This window comes from Propithecus coquereli, unplaced genomic scaffold (assembly GCF_000956105.1).
Source record: "Propithecus coquereli isolate 6110/MARCELLA unplaced genomic scaffold, Pcoq_1.0 Scaffold19, whole genome shotgun sequence".
Lineage (NCBI taxonomy): Eukaryota > Metazoa > Chordata > Mammalia > Primates > Indriidae > Propithecus > Propithecus coquereli.
In genome coordinates this window covers 10,215,142-10,235,874 of record NW_012143856.1, presented here as the reverse complement: position 1 = coordinate 10,235,874, position 20,733 = coordinate 10,215,142, and the positions used below count along the sequence as shown (strand labels likewise).

General features: G+C 39.1%; 1 protein-coding gene across 1 annotated transcript in view; it reads right to left on the bottom strand.

Moving 5' to 3' along the window:
* Positions 1–20,733, bottom strand: part of WWTR1 (WW domain containing transcription regulator 1) — a 123,560-nt gene that overhangs the window by 49,266 nt on the left and 53,561 nt on the right. The gene's annotated exons all lie outside the window — the stretch shown is intronic.

The following is a 20,733-nucleotide window of genomic DNA, read 5'->3' as shown; positions in this document are numbered from 1 at the left end:
CCCTCCTGGTGCCCTACAGGCCCTGGCCCACTCCACCAAGTTCTTCCTTTAATGAGAGTTCGTGTGTATACATATTCATATGTGTGTGTGTATATGCATGTAAAATCGATTTTAAAGATGAGCAGATTCATCTGGTACCCCTACTTCGTTTTATAAACTGTATCAGAGATCTTTCCATATCCATCAATGATAACAGACTTCGATAGAAGATACTGAATGTTAGCCCTTTATGCTGGGCCTTGCAACCAGGTTTGCCTCTTCCACATCAAGCCACACTGTTGACCCTTCCTTCCTTAGACACACAAGAAAAGGAGCATGATTTGCTCTTTCTGTTAGACACATCATAATTTCCGGTAACAATTGCCTCCTTTGGAATTTTAGTGTAGGAAACCACTACAGCCTAGACCTAGGCTTAATCCTAGGTATAGAAACTTTGCATTGAAGTTGTATTTGTCTTGTTTTCTTTTGCTTCTGCTTTCTCACATTTAAACCCTGGCACTGATAAAATTCTTATTCAGATTTCTTTATCCAAGTTTTGAAGATATTGCCAGGGGGAACTCACCCATTGCCTTGAGGGAAAACTTGGATGTTTTCCTAAGAAGACCTTTAAAAGAGTACGATTTAAAAAGAAGAAGAAGAAGAAGGGTAGTCACCCTCAGAAAAGAAAGCAGAGTTAAGATTAATTGTTGAGTTTCAGTATTGTAGGTGCAGCCATCGGCAATCTTTAAAAAAAATCAGGTGGGGCGCGGTGGCTGACACCTGTAATCCTAGCACTCTGGGAGCCCGAGTCCGGAAGATCGCTTGAGCTCAGGAGTTCAAGACCAGCCTGAGCAAGAGTGAGACCTCGTCTCTACTAAAAATAGAAAAAATTAGCCAGGCGTGGTGGTGTGCACCTATAGTCCTAGCCAACTTGGGAGGCTGAGGCAGGAGGAGGATCCCTTGAGCCCAGGAGTGTGAGGTTGCCGTGAGCTAGGCTGACGCCGTGGCACTCTAGCCTGGGCTACAGAGTAAGACTCTGTGTCAAAAAAAAAAAAAGATCAAAAATAAACAGAGAAATAAAAATTTAAAAACCAAGACTATCTTGTTAAAAAAACATATAAAAATAGACAGGGAAAATTGCACTAAAGAGATTAAAATCATTTCTCTCAGCATAAAAAAAAATAAAAAATAAAGACAATAGTCTTAGTTACACTTTCAGTTTAACAATTGTAATTCTGTTTCAAGCTTTTATAAAATCCTTCTGTCAACTTTTGGGCAGGCAAAAACTCATAGCTAGCCTCAGGAGGTTTGTCTCAGCCTTCCAGAGTGAGGAACCAATTGATAATGTTGTCAAAGTTAAGTAAACTCCCTTTAGCAAAATAATTAGAGCTAAGAAAACCTTTGGTTATTCCTTCAGAACTCATCCTATTAAAAAAACGTTTTCCAAAGTAAGCATGTCCTACATAAGTACCTTTCACTTTGGTACCAGAAAAGACTCCTCTCCTTCATGAACCTTTCTAAGCCTCTCTGATACCATGGATATTGATGCTGTTGGAGCACCAATATCCTACAGTCCCCAGTGAAATGTGGCAATATGTATCATTTGGTGGAAGACACATAAGGACACTACTGTGGTCAGAAATTCAGCTACCAGCTGTAGGAATAATACAGAAGCCAGAATGATGCATTCCCAAATGCTGGTCCCCAACTCTGCCCCTGCATCCTGAACAGTTGGGCTGTGGCTCCTGAAAGTGGTGAGAAGGGGAACACCCAATGCAGAAAGCACTGCATCAGAAGTGGTAGATGAGCTCAGCTTGCCCAAGGAGGGCCACCCAGCTTGCCAGCCTCCATTCCCTGGGACAGAGTGTGAGGCCTTCCGGGTGGACACTCCTGCCCTCATGCCGATGGCTCTGACCCCAAAGATGTACATCTCACCAGCTTGAGGTCCCCGCACTCCCATAGCCCACCCTTCAAACTCCACACCCAGCCAACACATTTTAAGTAGTTTGGTTCCTAGCAGATTTGTTAATTAAAAGTGTCACTCACTGTATTCCCCAAAGACTGGAGTACAAGAGGGAGCCTTTCTTAAGTGAGCAGTTCTCACTACTCCAAAACAACTCTGAGAAGAAAGCCACTCAAATTCCCAGCTCTGCAGGCCGGACTCCAGCTTAGCTCTAAGGCTCAGCAAATAAGATGTCAAGAGTTGCTCCCAGGCTACATGCAGAAAGCAAAGGAGAGCTATTGCTCACTAAAGGCACTTACTTAATACAGTCCAGATGATTTGATTTGAAAACTAAATTCTCCTATTGTTCTAATCACTGAGTGCCTGGGGCTCCAGGTCCCCACACCCCTTCCCAAACCCAGGATAGGCCATTCACTCTTTCGTTCTGCTGTCTCATCTCTGCTCCCTCTCTCAACGTTACTGAGTCATTTCCTTTCTCGTATTTCTCAGTGTAACCTTACAGTTTGCCAGGACCCACGATTTAGCTAGATTAATCCCTACTTCCCTGCTACTCCCACCTCCTTCTTGGCTTCACTCCCTTGCTGAATCTACTTCAAGAAAAAGTCTCTGCTGTTTTAAAAGTACAATTTCCTCTGGAAATCAATATGTACACGTACACATATATATATTCAATCTGCCTACACACATGTATTCTATAGATACATACTCTGATAGTTTTCATACTTGAAAACGGAACAAAAAAGGAAAAATGATACCAAACTATGGTGATATACGCAAGTAACAGGCTCGTGGTGATTTTTTTTCCTTATCTAAATTCCTTTGTACTTTCCTGGTTTTTAGCAGTGACTATGTATTGTTTTCACAATCAATAAAAAACAAAAATATTCATGAAGATACAAAAGACAAAAAAGAAAACTGATGCATGGATATGCAGATCATGTGGCTCCTATCTTTCACGTGGCCCGAATAAGAGAGATGGAATCAATGACCTGGTCCCATGTTGTTTATCAAGAAAAAGAATACCAGCTCCTAAGGGGGAGAAAAACTTTTCTTAACACTAAAAAAAATGTTTTTCCCTTGACTTAAAAAGAAAAAAAATCCCCCGAAAGTGCTTCACATGGAGAGACCTGGGTGGTGTGTGGTGTCAAAGGTATCTGTAACAAATATAACGGGGAGTGCTCTTTTCCCCTTCCTTTGAGAGCACCTTGGACCACTACTTCCCCGTCAGCCTCCTTCTTTCACAGTCATGGAAAGACCAAACCAACTCCTCGTCTCCAACCACTTTATGAGAGTCTCTGCTCACAGAACTGTCCAGGTTGGAAAAGAGTTTCAGCTCCCAGGACCTGGCCTTTGCCAAGGCAAAAAGGGTCAGTACTCCTCTGAGAAGATATTTGGCAGGAAACTGTGGCTTATGGAAAACTGTGTGGGGGTGAAATCAGTTTTCCCTCATGGATTAATATTTTCTTCAATAAAGACACAAATTTAGAAAGCCATTTTATTTGTTAGGTTAATTCTATGCTTGGGGTTAAAATGTCATTGAAATGAGCTGGGGCAGTACTTCCACTCTCCCAGTCACCCTGCTGTCTAGGACCAGCCCCACCCTCAACCCGGGGAGAGGGGTGTTAACTTAGCCGGTTTCCTCCCCTCTAGCCACAGCTGCCTCCTTCATGACCTTTCACCTCCAGAAGCAATTAGCACATTGGCCTCTGGGCTTCCCTTTTGCCAGTCTTTCTGGTTTTTCTCCCTTCCTCCTTCCCTTCCCCATCCTCTCTACCAGACAATCCGTTCCCCATCTCACCTCCAGACTCATCCCAAGGACATCTGGAATCCACGTTACCCCTGAGTCCTGGGCCCCCATTGCTCATGAAATAAAAGTACAACTCACATAGGCATCTCCCTGTCAGAGCTGCCTACTGCCCTACTGTGGGCTCTGCAAAGACCAGTCTTGAAGTCATATATACCTGCGTGCCTGGGTTTTAATAGCAGCTCTAGCCCTGTGTGACCTAATCAGACATCCTAATAGTCTCACCATCCGTATCTGTGAGACAGGGGTTAAAAAGCTAACAAAACCACTGGTTCCTTGTTGTGAGGATAAAATAGGTCTGTTCTGGGAATCTTATGACCGCCAAAGTCACTTGCCAGTGACTTGCTAGTCACTGGCCATTTCGTGGCCAGTTCACTAGGCTTTCCAAGCTCACTTACTCAGCAGTGAGTGCATGGAAGGCAGCTCCAGCCTCAAGCCCAACATTTGGTTCAAGTTTATTTAACAACCGTGGATTGTATACACATATGCACAATGCATGATGTACTGGGTAGGTATAAAGATGAAAAATATTTTGCAAATCTATAGCATAGTAAAAGCAAAGATAAAATCTTATCTGTAAAAATAGAATCCACTGGCTTCTTACCGCCCAGGAAAAGGCCTGGTGTTTTGGGATGAATTTACCCACCAGTTCTTAACCTATTATGCTAACTTTATGGAAGGAAGCCACACAACAAAGACTTTCTGAAATAGAGAAGGCCTATGTAATACATTTTGTATTGCTGGAAGCATACAAAGATATAAAAATAGAAATGATTACAAGTATTTCATTTTGAAAGAATTTAAAATTCTTAGCAGCATGTTGCTTATTTCTATGGGCAAAGCTTTCCTCTCTTCAAATGTTAAGTGTTTTGTCTTCTTTACTGCCCCTCTTCTCTGCCCCCTTCTTTAATATATTAGAGTTTCAGATAAGTTTCAGATATCAGAGTTCCCCCTGCTGAACAGAGCTGTCAGGGCAGGACATGGAAGCAGCCTCCAACCTGCCTCTTTTTTTGCTACAACCTAGCTAGGTAGTTACAGAGAACCACACCGGTGAGAGGGGAATTTAAAGGCAGCCTGGGGTCATAAAATCAAGACAGACTGGTTCAAAACTCAATCACATTCAGTGCTACTTGTTTTTATCCCTTTGATGAAGTTCCTTTGTAACCTCTTCCTTTACTACCTCTTATTTTTCAGGTGCTCCTATTTCTCTTATGGCTCTTCTGATAATAAAAATGACCCTGTGGAATATAGGAAAGTGTTCTGCACATAGTAGGCATTTGAAAAATAATATTTCTGCAACTCCTATGATATTTACAAGTCCAATTTAGTGTATAAGTAAAATGTCTTATTTTAGAAAATCAGATTTTAAAAACTTTTTTGATTTACTAGGCTAATTCACCACCCTCTTAATGTTATAACAAATGGTACATACTAAAGACAATTAGGTTAAAAACCGGTAAATAAAGTAGCTTTGTAACTTGCCTTTTGTAAACCAGTCCAATTAGACCCACTCTTGATAAAAATGGAAATTGAAACAGATTTGGGTAAGGCTGATAAATTCCCAGATGGGGCTTGCCAAGTAAACCCGACCCATTGTCAGTAGACAACAAATGCTATGCCAATTTTTAATCCTGTACCAGATGGCAAGAAGACTTGCCCAAGACTTACACCAAAGTTTTGAAAATTTCCCCAATTAGATTTAGAATACAAGTATGCAAAAGCTGGTTTACTTTTTTGTTTTATGTCGGAGGATAAATGATGCCTATATTTCAATCAAATGAAACATTCCAGCAGTGTGTTCTTATTTAAATTTCGAGGCCTAGGAAATGACATATCATGTCTTACTCATATCTTGCATTTCTTTGAGTGGTATCTTTTGTTTTGTTTTGATTTTTTGCCAATTAACCAGAAATGAATCTTAACCACAAGAACAAAGGCAACTGGTATGCACACTTACTAATTCTCCCAGACCCAGAAGCACACTCTTTCTCCAGGTAGTCCCTCTGTTGTCACCTAAAACCAGAACACAGCAGGAGCTCATCGCACTGGGAGCCCCAGTGCAGTAGATGCTGAACTCATGACCCACGTCTCAACTGGCAATCCAACCTCATCCCATTTATGTGATATTAAGCTTAGTAGCCATAAACAAGTACATTGTTCCCCTCTGCTTAACCCTATCAGTCCATTTGGATAATGGGGAGTCAGCTTTTGAACTTCAAAACGTTGACAACTGGAAATAAAATACTGGCTCTTCACAGGGCTGAATAGATATAATAACATAGCTTCAGTTTTAGCATATTTCTAAAGTGATCAATCTCCCTCCCAAGTTGTCATTCTTCCTGTGATCACCCCAAATGATGATTCTTTGTCGCAAAGAAGCTTTCACAGATAACACTATAATTAGTTATAATTCTTCTTGCATTCTGCCCAAATCCTAAACAGCACCACCTCCTGATATTCTAATGCATTAGAATAAAAGATACAAAGAGGTAAAAGTCAGGCTGCAAATGTACATAGCTGACACATCCACTAGCAAAACACTCAGAGTTTAAATCCCAAAGCCATAAAAACTGACTCTTGTGTTGGATGAGAAAGCTCATCTTTCTTTGAAACCACAAGGAATTTATAGTTAAAAGCTTCCGGTCAGATTTTCACTTAGGCAGCTCATCAAACACAGCTGCAGTCTATGACACAGGAATAATAACTCATGTATAAATAGGGCACTTTTTAGGATCCTCTAATAAAAGATGATACAAGACCAGAAACGTTATTTTGGTGCATGCTTCCGGTCTCTACCATTCATTCGCCAATTCAAAAAATTTCAGAGTTCTCTGGAATTCTGAATGAATGGCAGGGATTGTATTTTTAACTACCAGGCTCTAATCCTCGACTTCCCTCACAGCCTTGCCAAGAAGTCTCCACTTGTTTAAATTAGCAGCAGTAGTCGCGGCAGCGTAAAAACTCTACTGGTACTTCCGCCCTGGCCAGCTGTGGCAATCTATCTACCGTGAATCCTTTCCGCGGAGCACCATCAACTTTTCTGCAGACTCATTCTCTCTGAGCCTACTCAGTCAGTGCAGCAGCCGAGTCAAGCAAAGCTGCTGTCAGCCCTGAGGAGCAGCATGAGCCAACTTGGGGACTGTAATATCCGTGGTTCCTGCAGGGGTTTATTTATCAGAGTTTTGTCCCTAGGGTGGGATAAAAGGGGGACACTATGAATGTGCCACTTCCCGGAGAAAACCACTTGGGGAAGCTGGCGACTCATCAACACAGCCCCAGGGTGACTCACGAACCTCACTTCAGAGGGTGAGCAGTCCAGCCATTGTGTTAGAGACACCCGTCATCGGCTCCCAGCTGCCCAACATCACCCAACACTGGCAAATCTCACTTCGCTTCTGCAAACTGAGACAAATTCTTGCTTAAGCTCATTTTTCCTATTTTCTGAAAAAACAAGAAGAAAAAGGAAAGGACTGGGAGTTTTCGTTTGCTTGTTTGACTTACGCCAAGAGCCCAACTAAAGAGCTTTGGCTGTATCACAAACAATTTTATTGCCAATTCCCGGCATTTTTTTTCCTCTTCCCATGTCAGGATCAATAATACTATTAAAAGATTTATAAATCACCTTAAGTTTCTTGTGCTAAAACTGAACAACAATGTGAGAGTTTATGTCAAGTATAAAATATGAACTTGGTAGAGTCTTTATTCTGCTTATTTCCGCTTTTGTCCTTTCTCACAAACAAAAACATGGATAGAAATGAAAAGTGGAGAAAAGATGAGCCTCTATGAATGGTGAATTCTAGAATTACCAATAAGAAGTGGAATGCATTCATCTATTTATTCATTGGACAAGCATTTACAGTGAGTTACATCTTCCACAGGGATTTGGTTCCAAAATGAGTTTTGTTTTGTTTTAATAGGTGGGGTTTTGCTATGTTGCTCAGGCTGGCCTTCAACACCTGGGTTAAAGCGATCCTCCCACCTCAGCCTCCCAAGTAGCTGGGACTACAGGTGCATGCCTCCACACCTGGTTCCCCAAAACCAGCTTTGACAAATATGGAGTGTGGTGAAATCGCCACTGAAAATCCTTTAAATGTACTAGGCTTTGTATATATTATATTATCTTTCAGGAAGCCCAATGCAGTCAGTTTCTTCCCGATTTAGAATACAGTGCTGTTTCTACAGCCAAGCTCCAAATGAAATGATGCTGTACCCAACACATATGTGGGACTTGCTAGGCATGTAAGTGTTGAATTCACGACACTTAAATATGCATATGGTGCCGAGTGCCTTCAATGCCTAGGCCCTCAAGGAGCTGGCGGTCATCAGAGGGGTGGGGAGGTGGTGGCAGTGAAACAATGAATGGTGTGGTACTTAAGGGCACAGACTCTATTGTTTTTGTGATTATAAATGGTCCAGAGCCTGATACTCTGTATCGATAGCTGCATGTTAGATATGCTCCCCACATTAGCTGCATCTGACATCTGGGAATCAGCTTTAATCTCACAATCAGGTTTAAAAAGAAATTTGTTTCTAAGCCATCAAGCTACTCTAAATGCTAAAATACTTTGAAAATTGCTTTTCCAGGCTTTCTGTCCCTGACACATGTTTTTAACATGTTTTTCCAGTTGTTCTTAAATGGGACATTGACCCACTGCTTGGCTGCTCCTAAGCCACTCCAAATGTAAAATATCTCAAAGTCAAAACTGTGCTGTCCTCCTTTCTCTTATTTTTAATGGGGCCAAATGAATTAAATGTCACTTGCCCAAAAAAGAGGGCAAATCTTCCTTAAAACCAGAAATTCTTTGGGGTCAATCTAGCTTCTCCTCTATTCATGTGAAGAGATTCAATTCCTTTTTGTTGGTTTTTGGTTTTTTTGTTTTCTTTTTAATTCTGGGAAGAGGATGAGCCACCCCATGCTCTGGCTGTTAGAGCCACTTTCTTTCCGTACATGTTTGAAAAGCATGACACAGCTTGAACTAGAAAAAAGGCTGGCATGAACCCCAGAGTCTGAAGAGACACTAGAAGTGCTTTTCAGCGTCAGAGTCCTGTTTTGCAAGAAATGATTCCGAGTATCGAAGACAAAAACTGAGGCATCGGAAGGGACCAAGTTAGGCTCCAGAGGGAGGGGAGAGTGCCACTGGAGGACTGTGAAAATAATCACTGGGCAACACTGCTTATCTTTCATGTTTTAAATCCCGCCCACAATGTTTCTTTATATGTATTTCTTGGCATCTTTGACTGAAAGAATCACCCAAATGAGGAAGAGTGGTGTAGTGGACTTGAATTTTGTTTCTGCCATTAACTGGTTAAGAGGCCACTGTTAACTTCACATAACATCTCCAAGCCCTGGCATAAGAACATCCATTACACGAGGCTGTTTTGAGAATTTCATCAAATAACAAAAGTAAAGCACCTAGCACAGTGCCAGAGATAGATGATATTCTACAAATATTAGTTCCTGTTCTTTCCTTATGAAAATCTATCCAAACTGTTCAAAGGGATCTGAGTAATTCAAATGCAAAAAAAAAAAAAAAAAAATCAGTAAATACCCCATGGTACAATGAACCAAAGAAAATGGGAAAAAATAATGGTAGACATCAATTTAATGCAAAAACTATAGATATACTTGATTTCATATAGTCAGAGTGGCTAAGTAATAATTGATCTAGAGACAAAAATATTCCAAAAGACAGAGAGGCTAGATAACCACAAGTCTCACATGGTTCCCTCACCTCCTTTTTTTGCATTCTATTAATAGAAACTCTAAATTCAGTGAGAAAAGGCCAAAGCTGTGATTCCTGTGGTGCTCTTGTTAAGTGTCTGTGGTAATAAGCATCTCAGGTCAGCACAAGATTTTCAGTCTCACACTTAAAGTAGAAAGGAGATTTCAGCTTGAAAAAAGAGCATGGTAAGATTGAATACTAGCAAAAGAATGTCTGATGACTTTCCATTTTTCCTAACAAACAAAATGCTAGAGAAGTTTTGGTCTAATTTAATTTTTAAAATCATTTACAAGGAGATAATAGTTCCAAAGTATGAGGAGACAAACCAGGTATAGAAATGCAAGAAGCTTTGAAGGTTCTGTGACTTCAACAGTTGACAAACAAATTTAGCCTTAAAAGTACTGCAGTTTTAAAGAAAACATGTTTATGCAAACTCCAAATAGAGTAACTTTGTACCCACGAATGGGCATTAATAAAAAATATGCTATTGCTTTAATTTTTTTATTGGACAAGTACGAAAACATACATGTTTCAATTATAACTTATTTTCCCATCTAAATCCCACCCTTCTTCACTAAAATTGCAGATATAAATTCTTATATAAAATAAACATCTATTTGTGTATATATAATCTTTTATTTTGATATAATTTTAAACTTATAGGAAAGTTGCAAGAATATACAAGGTACTTTCATCTACTGATTCACCAACTGTCATATTTTTTTACAGTTAGTTCTGACTGAAAAGTAGCACTAGAATAATCATCTGTTTTTAAATGACCCCTCAGTGATAATAATATCTTGGCCAGTCACTTTTCTAACCTTGAAAAGAAATGAATCTTATTCTATAACAGATAAATAAAGATGGGAAAAAGGCTAAAAAAAAAAACCAATCTGAGTAACCAAGTCAGGAAACCAGGTGTGATACTATGATATGATAAAAAATAAATATATTGGTGTCTGCCCCCAATTCCTGACATGGAGCTCCTCTCACCCTTGTAGATAGTGGCACCAGGAGAAATCTTTTGTTCTAATATTTGGTTATTGACTGGTTCCTGACACAGAGCTCCTAATCCCTTGGAATTTCCTGGGTGATAGGAGCATCTTTTGTTCTAAAGAGGCAACTCTTGGGCTCCTGGATAGCCTTGGGATGGGGGCTGGTTGTCAGGGCAACCAACTATATGATTAGAGGGTTGGAAATTTCAGCCCCACCCCTGACCCCCAATCTCTGGGGAGAGTAAGAGAGGGAAAAGATTGAGTTGATCACCAATAGTGTAATCAATTGTGCCTACATAATAAAGCTGCCAAAAAGACCCAGAAGGACAGGGTTTGGAGAGCTGTCAGATAGCTGAAAACATGGAGGTGCCTGGAGGGTGGCGAACACCTTCCCTGTGCCCTGCCCTGTGCTGTTCATCTGTATCCTTTGTAATCAGGGGGTAAAGGTAAGCAAAGTGTTCCCCCGTGTTCTGTGGGCTGTTCTAGCAAATTAATCAAATCGAGGATGGGGTTGGTCAGCAGCACAGGTCACAACCTGGAGCTTGTGACTGGCATGTAAAGGGGGAGGCAGGCTTGTGGGACTGAGCCCTGACCCTGTGAGATCTTAAGCTATCCCCAAGTAGTGTCGGAATTGAATTAAATTATAGGACACGCAGTTGGTCCTGGAGAATCTGGTGTCAGAAGTATTGTGTTGAGTGGGGTGTGAGAGTAAAAGGAAAAAAGTTTGTTTATCCTTCAGACCAGGTGACACTAAGTTGTTGATAACATCTAAACTAAAGCAATAAAATTTTGGCAATAATGGTGACCCTTAATATCCTTCAACTGAAGGAGAAAACAGACCCCACCCAAAAGGCGGGAAGCAGGGACAGATGATTCCTTTATTTATGGAGTTGCTGATGGCCATGCCACAGTGTGACACAAATCAAACATTTATGTCTAAACACCAACTTGAGCCAAATAGCTTTTTCACTGTGCCTTTTATTTAATTGACAGGGAGATTTTTCAAAACAGGAGAGAACCACCTTACTTTGATTAGTTTATTAATTAAACTGGCAGCCTCCAAATAAGTTTTCTTAGAAGTGAAGGAAATATGTGTGAATAACATTTAAATTGAGGCAAATGTCCTTCCAATGCTTGGAATGAATGTTGTACTTGTAGAGACATAGATTTTGAAGGAAAAATCATAAACAGGAAAAAATCTCCACCTCACCTTCTACAGAATGTATGATTGAATAAACAAAAGAAAAAAACACAGCTTCAGGAAAATAGCTTTAAAAGTACCCACAAAATGCCCACGAAAGAACCTGCAAGATTACTAAGAGTCACTATCACATATTACTATTATAGACTTAACTTGGTACCATCTTTCTGGAGGGTAGTTTATCAATATGTAACGAAAGCCTTGAAAAAGCTTTGATCCAACAAGTCTACTTCCATGAAGCTTACACCAAGGAAGCAATTATTAATAGGTATGGCAGAGGTGGCTGGTTGCTTTGAAATACCTGCTTTCCCTTTCTAGGTGCAAGGTATGGTCAAGAGACTCAGTTCTAGACAATAAACAGACGTACTGTGTGGAATTCTGGGTAAGTTTTTTAAGTAGAAGGGATACACATACTTTTCTACTTCCCACCCCGCTTCCTCTTTCCTCCAGCTCAGAATATGGACATGATGGCTAGAGACACGGCAGCCTGCTTGAATCACGAGGAGTGGAATTCACTCAATAGGAACAACGTAGCAGAAAGATAGGTGCACATGAAGCTATCAAACCAGACCTTGACTGCCTTACTTCAGATTTCTTTAATGTTAGTGAAATAAACTATCTCATTTCACATACTTGTAAATCACATAGTTCCACACCAGTACGAGTATGCATACTGTATGCAAAAGGATGTCCACTGCAGTTCTGTTTATGTCTTAATGCATGATGAAGGAATGGTTAAACAAATTATGGCACAGTTGGACAATGAAAGACTGAACAGATATTATAAATGACGCAGATCTATGTTTGTTAAAATAGAAAGATGTCCACAATATTGCTGAATGAACGTAATCTCACTTTGGTAAACAGAATACATATGAATGAGGAGGAAGTAGGCTTTATTGATATCTTTAGATTTCTTTGTAGTTTCTTCATTTTGTACAATAAGCATTATTTTTCTGATCAGAAAGAAAAAGAAAATGAGAAAGCTATCCTCCCCCCCAAATGAACCTACTTCCTGCTTAAAAAATAATGTTGCATTCCGCATTTGAACTTATATCTGCTAATTACAGCCTCTGAAAACAATTCCACAGCTGGAGTGCAGGGTTGAAAATCTTGTCAGTCCCTTAGCTGTGAGATGGAAAAGGCGCCACCATAATACTCCCATGAGTGCTTAGGCTAAAGGTGCTCTGAAAGGCACAAAAGGGGAAAAAAGCGCGGAAGAAGGAAGGGATAAAGAGGATCAAGGGAAATTCTATAATTAAGCAATATTTTGTGGCTGCCTCTGGCAGCTGTTTGAGTTAGTGGGAGAATCTGAAGGAGGCGGCAACAGACACAGGAGCAGCCCTCTCCTCGGGCAGATCGAGTGGGGCCTGTCATTCTGCACACTGTCTACACTTCACAGGACAATCTGGGGCATCTTATATCCAGCACCTGTCAGCCCTGGAGACTCCCAGCTGCAGTGCTGTTATTGCTGTCATCTGCCTAATCCAGAAGGGAGAAGCATTTATTGTATCTAGAAAGAAAGATTAAAATAAAATATCTTTGATTGTTCTTATGAAAGAGAAGGCATGCCTCATGTTAGTATGTGTGTTTTCTTCTTGTCCCTCTTTTTTCTGTTTTTATTAAAGGAAGAAAACTACCCTTGCAGCTGTGTTTTTCATTTTCAACCCCCATGTTAATTATATATTCACTACAAATAATGGTTTAAATTTAGTCTGATGACCAGCCACAGGGCTCCTTCTCATCCAGCTATGAGGCACATCCTGCCTCAGACCCTTTACGCAATTCCCATTGACTTGGAGAGGAACCCCGTGCAAGGAATGAAGCAGGACATAGGCCAGAGGAAATGGTATTTTCTTTACAGGATACATTAGATTTTTCCTTTCCATGAGTTTTTTTAATGGTGTTAAAACGAAAGGAGACTTCATATAAACTTTTAACTTCTCAGTAATTCCAACTATGGATTGAGTGTAGAGGGCCTGACACACAGCAGATACTCAAAAACTACTCATAGAAAAAAATGACTGAATAAAGGAATGAATGGTCAAGCATACTGAATGTGTTTACATCAACAAATCATTTTGCTTCTCAATATCAAATGTATCGATGGAGTCTGACTCAGATCTCATACATTTTTATCTATAAGTACACATAAAACTCATCCAGGAAATTTGTTTTTTTACCTGCCCCAGGAAGAACAGAGCACTAGAGAATGCCATAACACCCTCTAAAACAAATTAAATCATTACCAGTTCATTCCTGTTCAATTCGGCAAACTGGTCAATTGAGCCTCTAGCAGGTACTACACACACCACCAACCCTGAGAGTATACCACATCTGGTATATAGTAGACACTCAATAAACAAATGTGTTTTGAATGAATGACTGAATGAACTGGTGCTAACATTCACGATAATGACAGTCAGGATGATAATGATATTCATGATAATAATGATTCATATTGGCCATACTAGTGGTCATGATATTCATAATAATCATGGGAATAATGTCTGATGATAATAGTTGACATTTATATAGCATTTTATGGCTTTCAAAATTATCTTAACTTGATCATCACATAAGAAGTTTTACTAAAGTCCACTATTAAGATTCAGAAACTGAGTTGGGAGAAGTTAAGCGATTTAACAAAGCCCTTATTTCTATGTGGCAGAGCGGAGTCAAATCTCACTCTTAGAGTGAGGTCTGGGCCTCTTTCCAACACATGATACTGCCTTGTGAAGCCAAAAAGGCTGCTGTGTATAACCTGGACTATGAGGAAGGAAGGGAAAGAAGGTATAGACAGCCAGTGCTGCTGACAGCCTGACTTTTGTCCTGAACAACATCTCTTGCAGCCTTGGTCCCCCTCTTGTTTCAAAAACACACCATCATCCCTCCTTGTTCCTCCCGAAGCCCTTGAGTCATGTAGTGTGTCAACCTGTCTGCAAAGGTGACATTTTAACAGCCTGCTTTTAATCAAACCCATCCTGTTAAGGAAGGGGACTCTCGTGACACTAACACAAATTAGGTCCATGTGATCCTGCAGTTGATATTAGGGAGAAAAAAAAAGAAGAAATGCAAATACTACTGTAAAAACATAAATACAAAGCAGAACCCAAACTCTCCGCTATGACTTAAAAGGGAGAGGAAATGGTACTCTGAAGATCGACTTGGAGATTCAAGGACAGCAACTAAATATGCCATGAGCACTGCTAGAACCCTGAGCTGGAGCTGGGGATGTGATTTTAAAGTCCCTGTTGATTGGAAAGCCAACCTCTGTTCCTTCAGAAACCAGTCTCCAAAAGTTAACAGCTTCAGCCTGACTTGTCTGCAGTTTTTATTAACATTTTTATTATTTAATTACTAAAGAAAATATTCAAATGGGGTTGATGTTTGATATTTTATAAAATAAATGTGTTCATTTTATAATAAGCTAGGTAATAACTAGCCTTTATAATTGACTATAATTGTAAATACTTAACTAAAATTCAAGATGCACATTAATCTTTTCTACTTAATTTTTTCTAAAGAAAAAAATGGTAGAGATAAATTTCAATTTTTCTAAGCAACTAACTACCTATTAGCTTTTCATGATAACACTTTACACTTTTAACATATGCACAAAAGTACATTTTTGGGATGTGTTCTGAAACAAAAATAGTTTTATATTAGAAGAAATATTTCATTTTGGGTTAGGGTTTGTACTCATTTTAAATGACTTTTTGAGAAGAGGTTCGTGTTTGCATATTCAGACACATAATAAATGTTAATACAAAAGCGCAGGAAAATGTACAAATGTTCATAATATCATATGTTGCCTAATGTGAGAAAAAAGTAGAAGCCTGTTATTGCATTGAAATGTAATCAAGAGGAAAATGATAGAAACTTGACTTTATATGACTATCTGAATGAACTATCTATATTTTCTTAGTTTGCTCCAAAATGCTCCTTGAACGTTAAAATTTTGTTAACATGGTCCTAAAATAGAGACTAAGACAAGCCAGGCAATTGAGCTTTAGTCTAGAAAATTCCCATAATACTGATAATTATTTTGACAAAAAGATGAAAATAAAAGTGTGCGCTGAGGTGGGGGTGGGGTGTGTAATGAATAGGGAAGTCACTGTGAGGTCACTAGGAGGAAAGACACTTTGATTCTGCCAATCAAATCACCGCACCGATGGACCTCATCTGGTATTTCAATCTAAAATCTACTTCTCAGATAACAAAACCTTTTAGGCTCAGCCAGACTGTGAGGAGATACAGTTATATGGGGCATGGAAACATCAAGTATATTCTACAAGACATTAGTTCTAGAAGATAATTCCCTTTGCCCCTGCATCCAAAAGAGTTCTGTTGTCAAGTAAGTATGGAAAACACTGATTGCTATATTTCCCTCCTAAAATTTACACAATACATATGCACTTAAAAGGCTCTTAGTTTAAATTACCTTAACCCAACATTTCTCTAATTTATAGTAGATGTAATCTTTTTTTTCTACTTTATTAATATTCTATAGAATACATTTGAGGAATTAAGTTACAGAATACACTGTTTATGGTGTTTATTACAAGCATGACTTCAGATTCAATTTAAGAGCATTGTCTGAACACACACTACGCTTCAGACATTATAGCAATGTTTTTACACCCAACTGACCTGAATTAAAAAACTGCAAGCAGTTCCTACCTAGGATCACTGAGCAAATGTAAGTATGATGCTAAGGAGACCTGGTTCCAAAGCATCCCAATGACAAAGTTCATCCAAAGCAGAGCTAATGTTAATAGATATGAGAGAGACAGACACAGACACAGAGAAAGTTAGAGAGAGAAATGGGCACGTATTGGCATTATGTGGGGATTATCTTCTAGGATTAATGTCTTGTAGAACACACGCATATATAAAATATACATGTGCATTTCCAAATAGCTTGTAACTAAATTTGTGTTTTTAAAAAGTGACCTGAACTGTTTGCCCCCAGAAAGCTTTTAGTCTTCCTCCTTATTAAAATCAGATGCCTGTGTGTATCTATTCTTAGCGTGCTTTCGAAACAAAGCTTCCCTTGGTTCGAGGTCACAGCTGCTGCAAAGCACTCTGGGTGGCTCCTCTCCATCCCTTTGAAACAACTGGTGGGAACCTAGAACAAGGCCATCAACCAGCTGTTCAATCTTACTTTCTAACTTTAGCAAGTCAGTTGGGCATGCCACATTGAAAACCACACCAGTGAAGGTAGATTCCCATCCCCTCTAAAAAAGCAGGCACATAGAGCAAAGTTACACTCCTGTGCCAACTGCAACATCACCCAGATGCTGACTACAGGATCTACATGACCTGATTTATGCGGGGGATGCCAGTGATCGAAGAAGGCTTCACTAGGCACCACACATCTATCTGCATGCCACCATCTCTCCCCACAGTTTGGCCCAGTTACAAAGTTACCTACTAGCAGTGGCAAAGCCCAACAGTCTAGAGTCTAGAAGACCATGAAAACCAACCTCAGATTCAAAAGACTTGCATATGCACTGCGCTGTCGGCTTTCTTACTAAAATGCAGTGCTCTTCCACAGTGTTAACACACAGTGCAAGTGTCATGAAGCCCTCATAATGTAATTACTTCTACTTAATTGATCGTACATGCCCTCATCCTCTTTTTCTTTCTTTTTTGTAACTGCATGCTCATTGTAATTACTTGCCCCAAAGCCAGGAGATTTCAGAAATATTTGACTGTTTATTATCCTTTGAGAGTTACTAATTAAAATAATTTCCTTCAGTGAAAAGAGTTGCTCTTTTCCTGAATTCCCTTCCACACTGCTCACCACTGAGGAGAACTCTAGGAATGCCTTGCTAAGCTCCCCTGTAATTGACTGCCTCCATTGTTAACATATGGGTGGACTTAAAAAACATTAAACGACTTATACAAATGGAAACAAAATGCCCTTTGAGTTCTATTGATAACTTAACCTTTAGCGTTTTTGGATTAAATCCCAATTCTCGGGAAGCAGGAGGAGCCCCTGAATGAAACCATTATGTAAAACATTGTTGTGGGAATTATTTTGTGTGAAAATATATACAGTATATCATTTAAGATGTCTTTGAAGGTGGGATTCACAATTCATAATTAAAATATATAATACATATCATTTATGACTTCTCTACTTTGTGCTTCCTCTTTCAGGGTAATAGAAGAAATTTTCAGCAGGCAAAGGAACCCATGACACTGGATGTCATAAGAATGACCACCCTTGGGGGCTCCGGAAGAGGGCAGGAGGGGTGCTTCCTGGAGCTGGGAAAGTCCTCTTTCCTGTTTCAAGAGCTGCTTACATTCAATTTGTGAAAACTCATCAAGCAGTACACTTACGATTTATATACTTTTCTATAAAAATTCTACTTCCTTTTTAAAGGTAATTAAGAGAAACTATGTCCATTTTTTCTAGTAATTTGTATAAAAGACAAAGGGATGATGTAGTTTCCACCTAGCCTAAGAATTAACCTCAGGTATTTAAAGGAATAGAAATTAATATTGTAGTTGATTTTTCTACTTTTTTTTTTTTTTTTGAGATATTGCTCAGGCTAGAGTGCAGTGGCATCATCATAGCTCATTGCAACCTCAAACTACGGCACTCACGCGATTCTCCTGCCTCAGCCTTCCAAGTAGCTGGGACTGCAGGTGTGTGCCACCATGCTCAGCTAATACTTTTTTTTTTTAATGGTTTACAATATTTGAGTAAATCAATGTGAAAAAAAAAACACATCTGAGACCATTAGGAATATTTGAATATGTACTGGGTGTTAGATAATATTGAGAAAGTATTGTTTCTATCTTGATATGATACAATAAGAAATTCACAAAATCATTTACATTGCATTTTAATCAAAAATTTTAACCTAATTTAATCATAAGAAATCCATGTGACATATGGTCTAAAGTCTTTAAAAATATTATTGTGAAAAACAAAATGATAAGGGGGAGAGGGGCACTGTTTTTGAATTAGGAGATACATAATGTGAATCCTGATTGGATCTTGCATTGAGGAAAACACACAGACTTTTTTTGGAACAATTGGAGGAATTTGAATAAGTGGCTACATATTAGGTTGTATCATTGCACTAAGGTTAGTTTTCTTGGATGAATAATAGGATTTGTTATTGTGGAAAAGAATGTCCTTATTCTTAGGAGATACATGCTGAAGTATTTAGGGTAAAATCTCATGTTGGCTGTAACTAGCTTTCAAATGGTTTAGCAAAGAAAGTACATAATATGCACAGAGAGAAAGATGGCAAAATGTTAACAATTGCTGAACGTAGATTTTCAGGTATGAAAATGTTCAAAATAAAAAGAAAAAATAAATTGTTGATTTTATTAGGTATGAAAGTAGTAATTTTGTTACATAGGAAAATGTCTTTTTTTTAAGAGACACCTATTTAAATGTTTAAGGGTAAAATATCATATCTATTATTTGCTTGAGAATACTTTTATTAAAGTATATATGAAACAAATATGGCAAATATTAACAATTCTTAAATCTAGGTAAGGGGTATATGGTGAGTCATTCATTATACTATACGATTACATAAAATGTCAAAAATAACAAGTTTTGTAATATTTTTTCTCTCTTTAACAATAAAATCCTTCCCATATCTTCTCGGTCTCAAGTTTTCAAAATAAATTTTAGTAGAATTCTTTCCCAACAAATATTCATGTTATGGTTCAAAGTTCTCCAAATTTGGTAGCGCCTGGGGAGACGCCATTAGCTCAGTGGACCCAGAATTCTTATTCTTTGTAAATAAAATCGAATGGCACACTTCCCTCTATCCTCCAGTTATAGCAATAACTAGAGGAAGGGATGATAAGTGTCCTAAGAGAAGTACTAAAGTCTGTTCTAAAACTGAAAGTTGTTGAGATGTTTTCCAAAGACAAGACGTATTCCTTCCCTGCTCTCTCAGACCTGCCACTAATAACACAACAGCCTTAAGAAATTCATTTTTTTATTCTGGACCATTCTCCAATGGGGAATTAGCCATGGCACTTCTAACACCCTTGCTGCGCACAAGCAAGCCCTGGCACCAAAGTTTTCCCAGAGAAAGCCCTCTACAATCCGCTACCAGGTCAGCGCACTGATTAACTTTGAAAAGGAGAGCTCACTTCTTTGTGACTCTCTGACCTCAGAATGCAAGAAATTGTATTAAATACATTTAGATACACAAGGCAACAGCTTAGTGTGGCTTCCAGGGGGACCTGTCTTTAATATGCATTTTCTCTGCTGTTAGGACCAAAGGTGGCAAAAAGGATTCAGAGCAGTGCCTAAGGCCATAGTCTCAGACTTTGAGGTGTATTGCGTAATAGGCAATGATGTGGGCAGTGGGGAATCTTGTTTGAAGGTCAGCTCTGCCATTTACTAGCTGTATGACCTCGGACAAGCTACTCAGCCTCTCCCTATTTCTCAGTTTTTTTACTGTAAAAAGAAGATATTGCATAGAGGTTAAGAGGTCTGGAGACTTTGTTCCCGTCCTAGCTCTAACACTTACTAGTTATATAAACTTGGCCAAATTACTTAATCTCTTGGTGCCTCAGTTTCCCACAAATACCTATGACATACAAAGACCTTAAAACAAAGGCGGCAGATAGAAAGCCCTCAACAAACATTAGCTACCATTATTATTAGCACAAATGTATCTAGCCCATAAATTCACCCATAAATTTAAGTTACTAAGGCATGTAAAGCTCTTAGCATAGTGCCTGGAACACATAATTGTTTAATAAATGTTAGCTATTATTATTGGGCTTTACAATAACCCTGTTAGGTCAACAGTGCCAATATTAGTATTTTACTGATAAGAAAACAGAGGATCAAAAAGACTCAATGGCTTTCCCTTTCTTGCATGCTGACAACAATGACTCTTGTATTCCATGTTGCTTCCTAAAATTCTCTATGCCTCAAGGATCCACTATAAAGAAGAGAGGAAAACTAAAATAGCATTGGAAGATGTACTCCTGAACGTCAGCATACGCATTCTGAAGCTAAGTTTAAAATATAGCCAGGTACAGTGGTGCATGCCTATAGTTCCAAATACTCA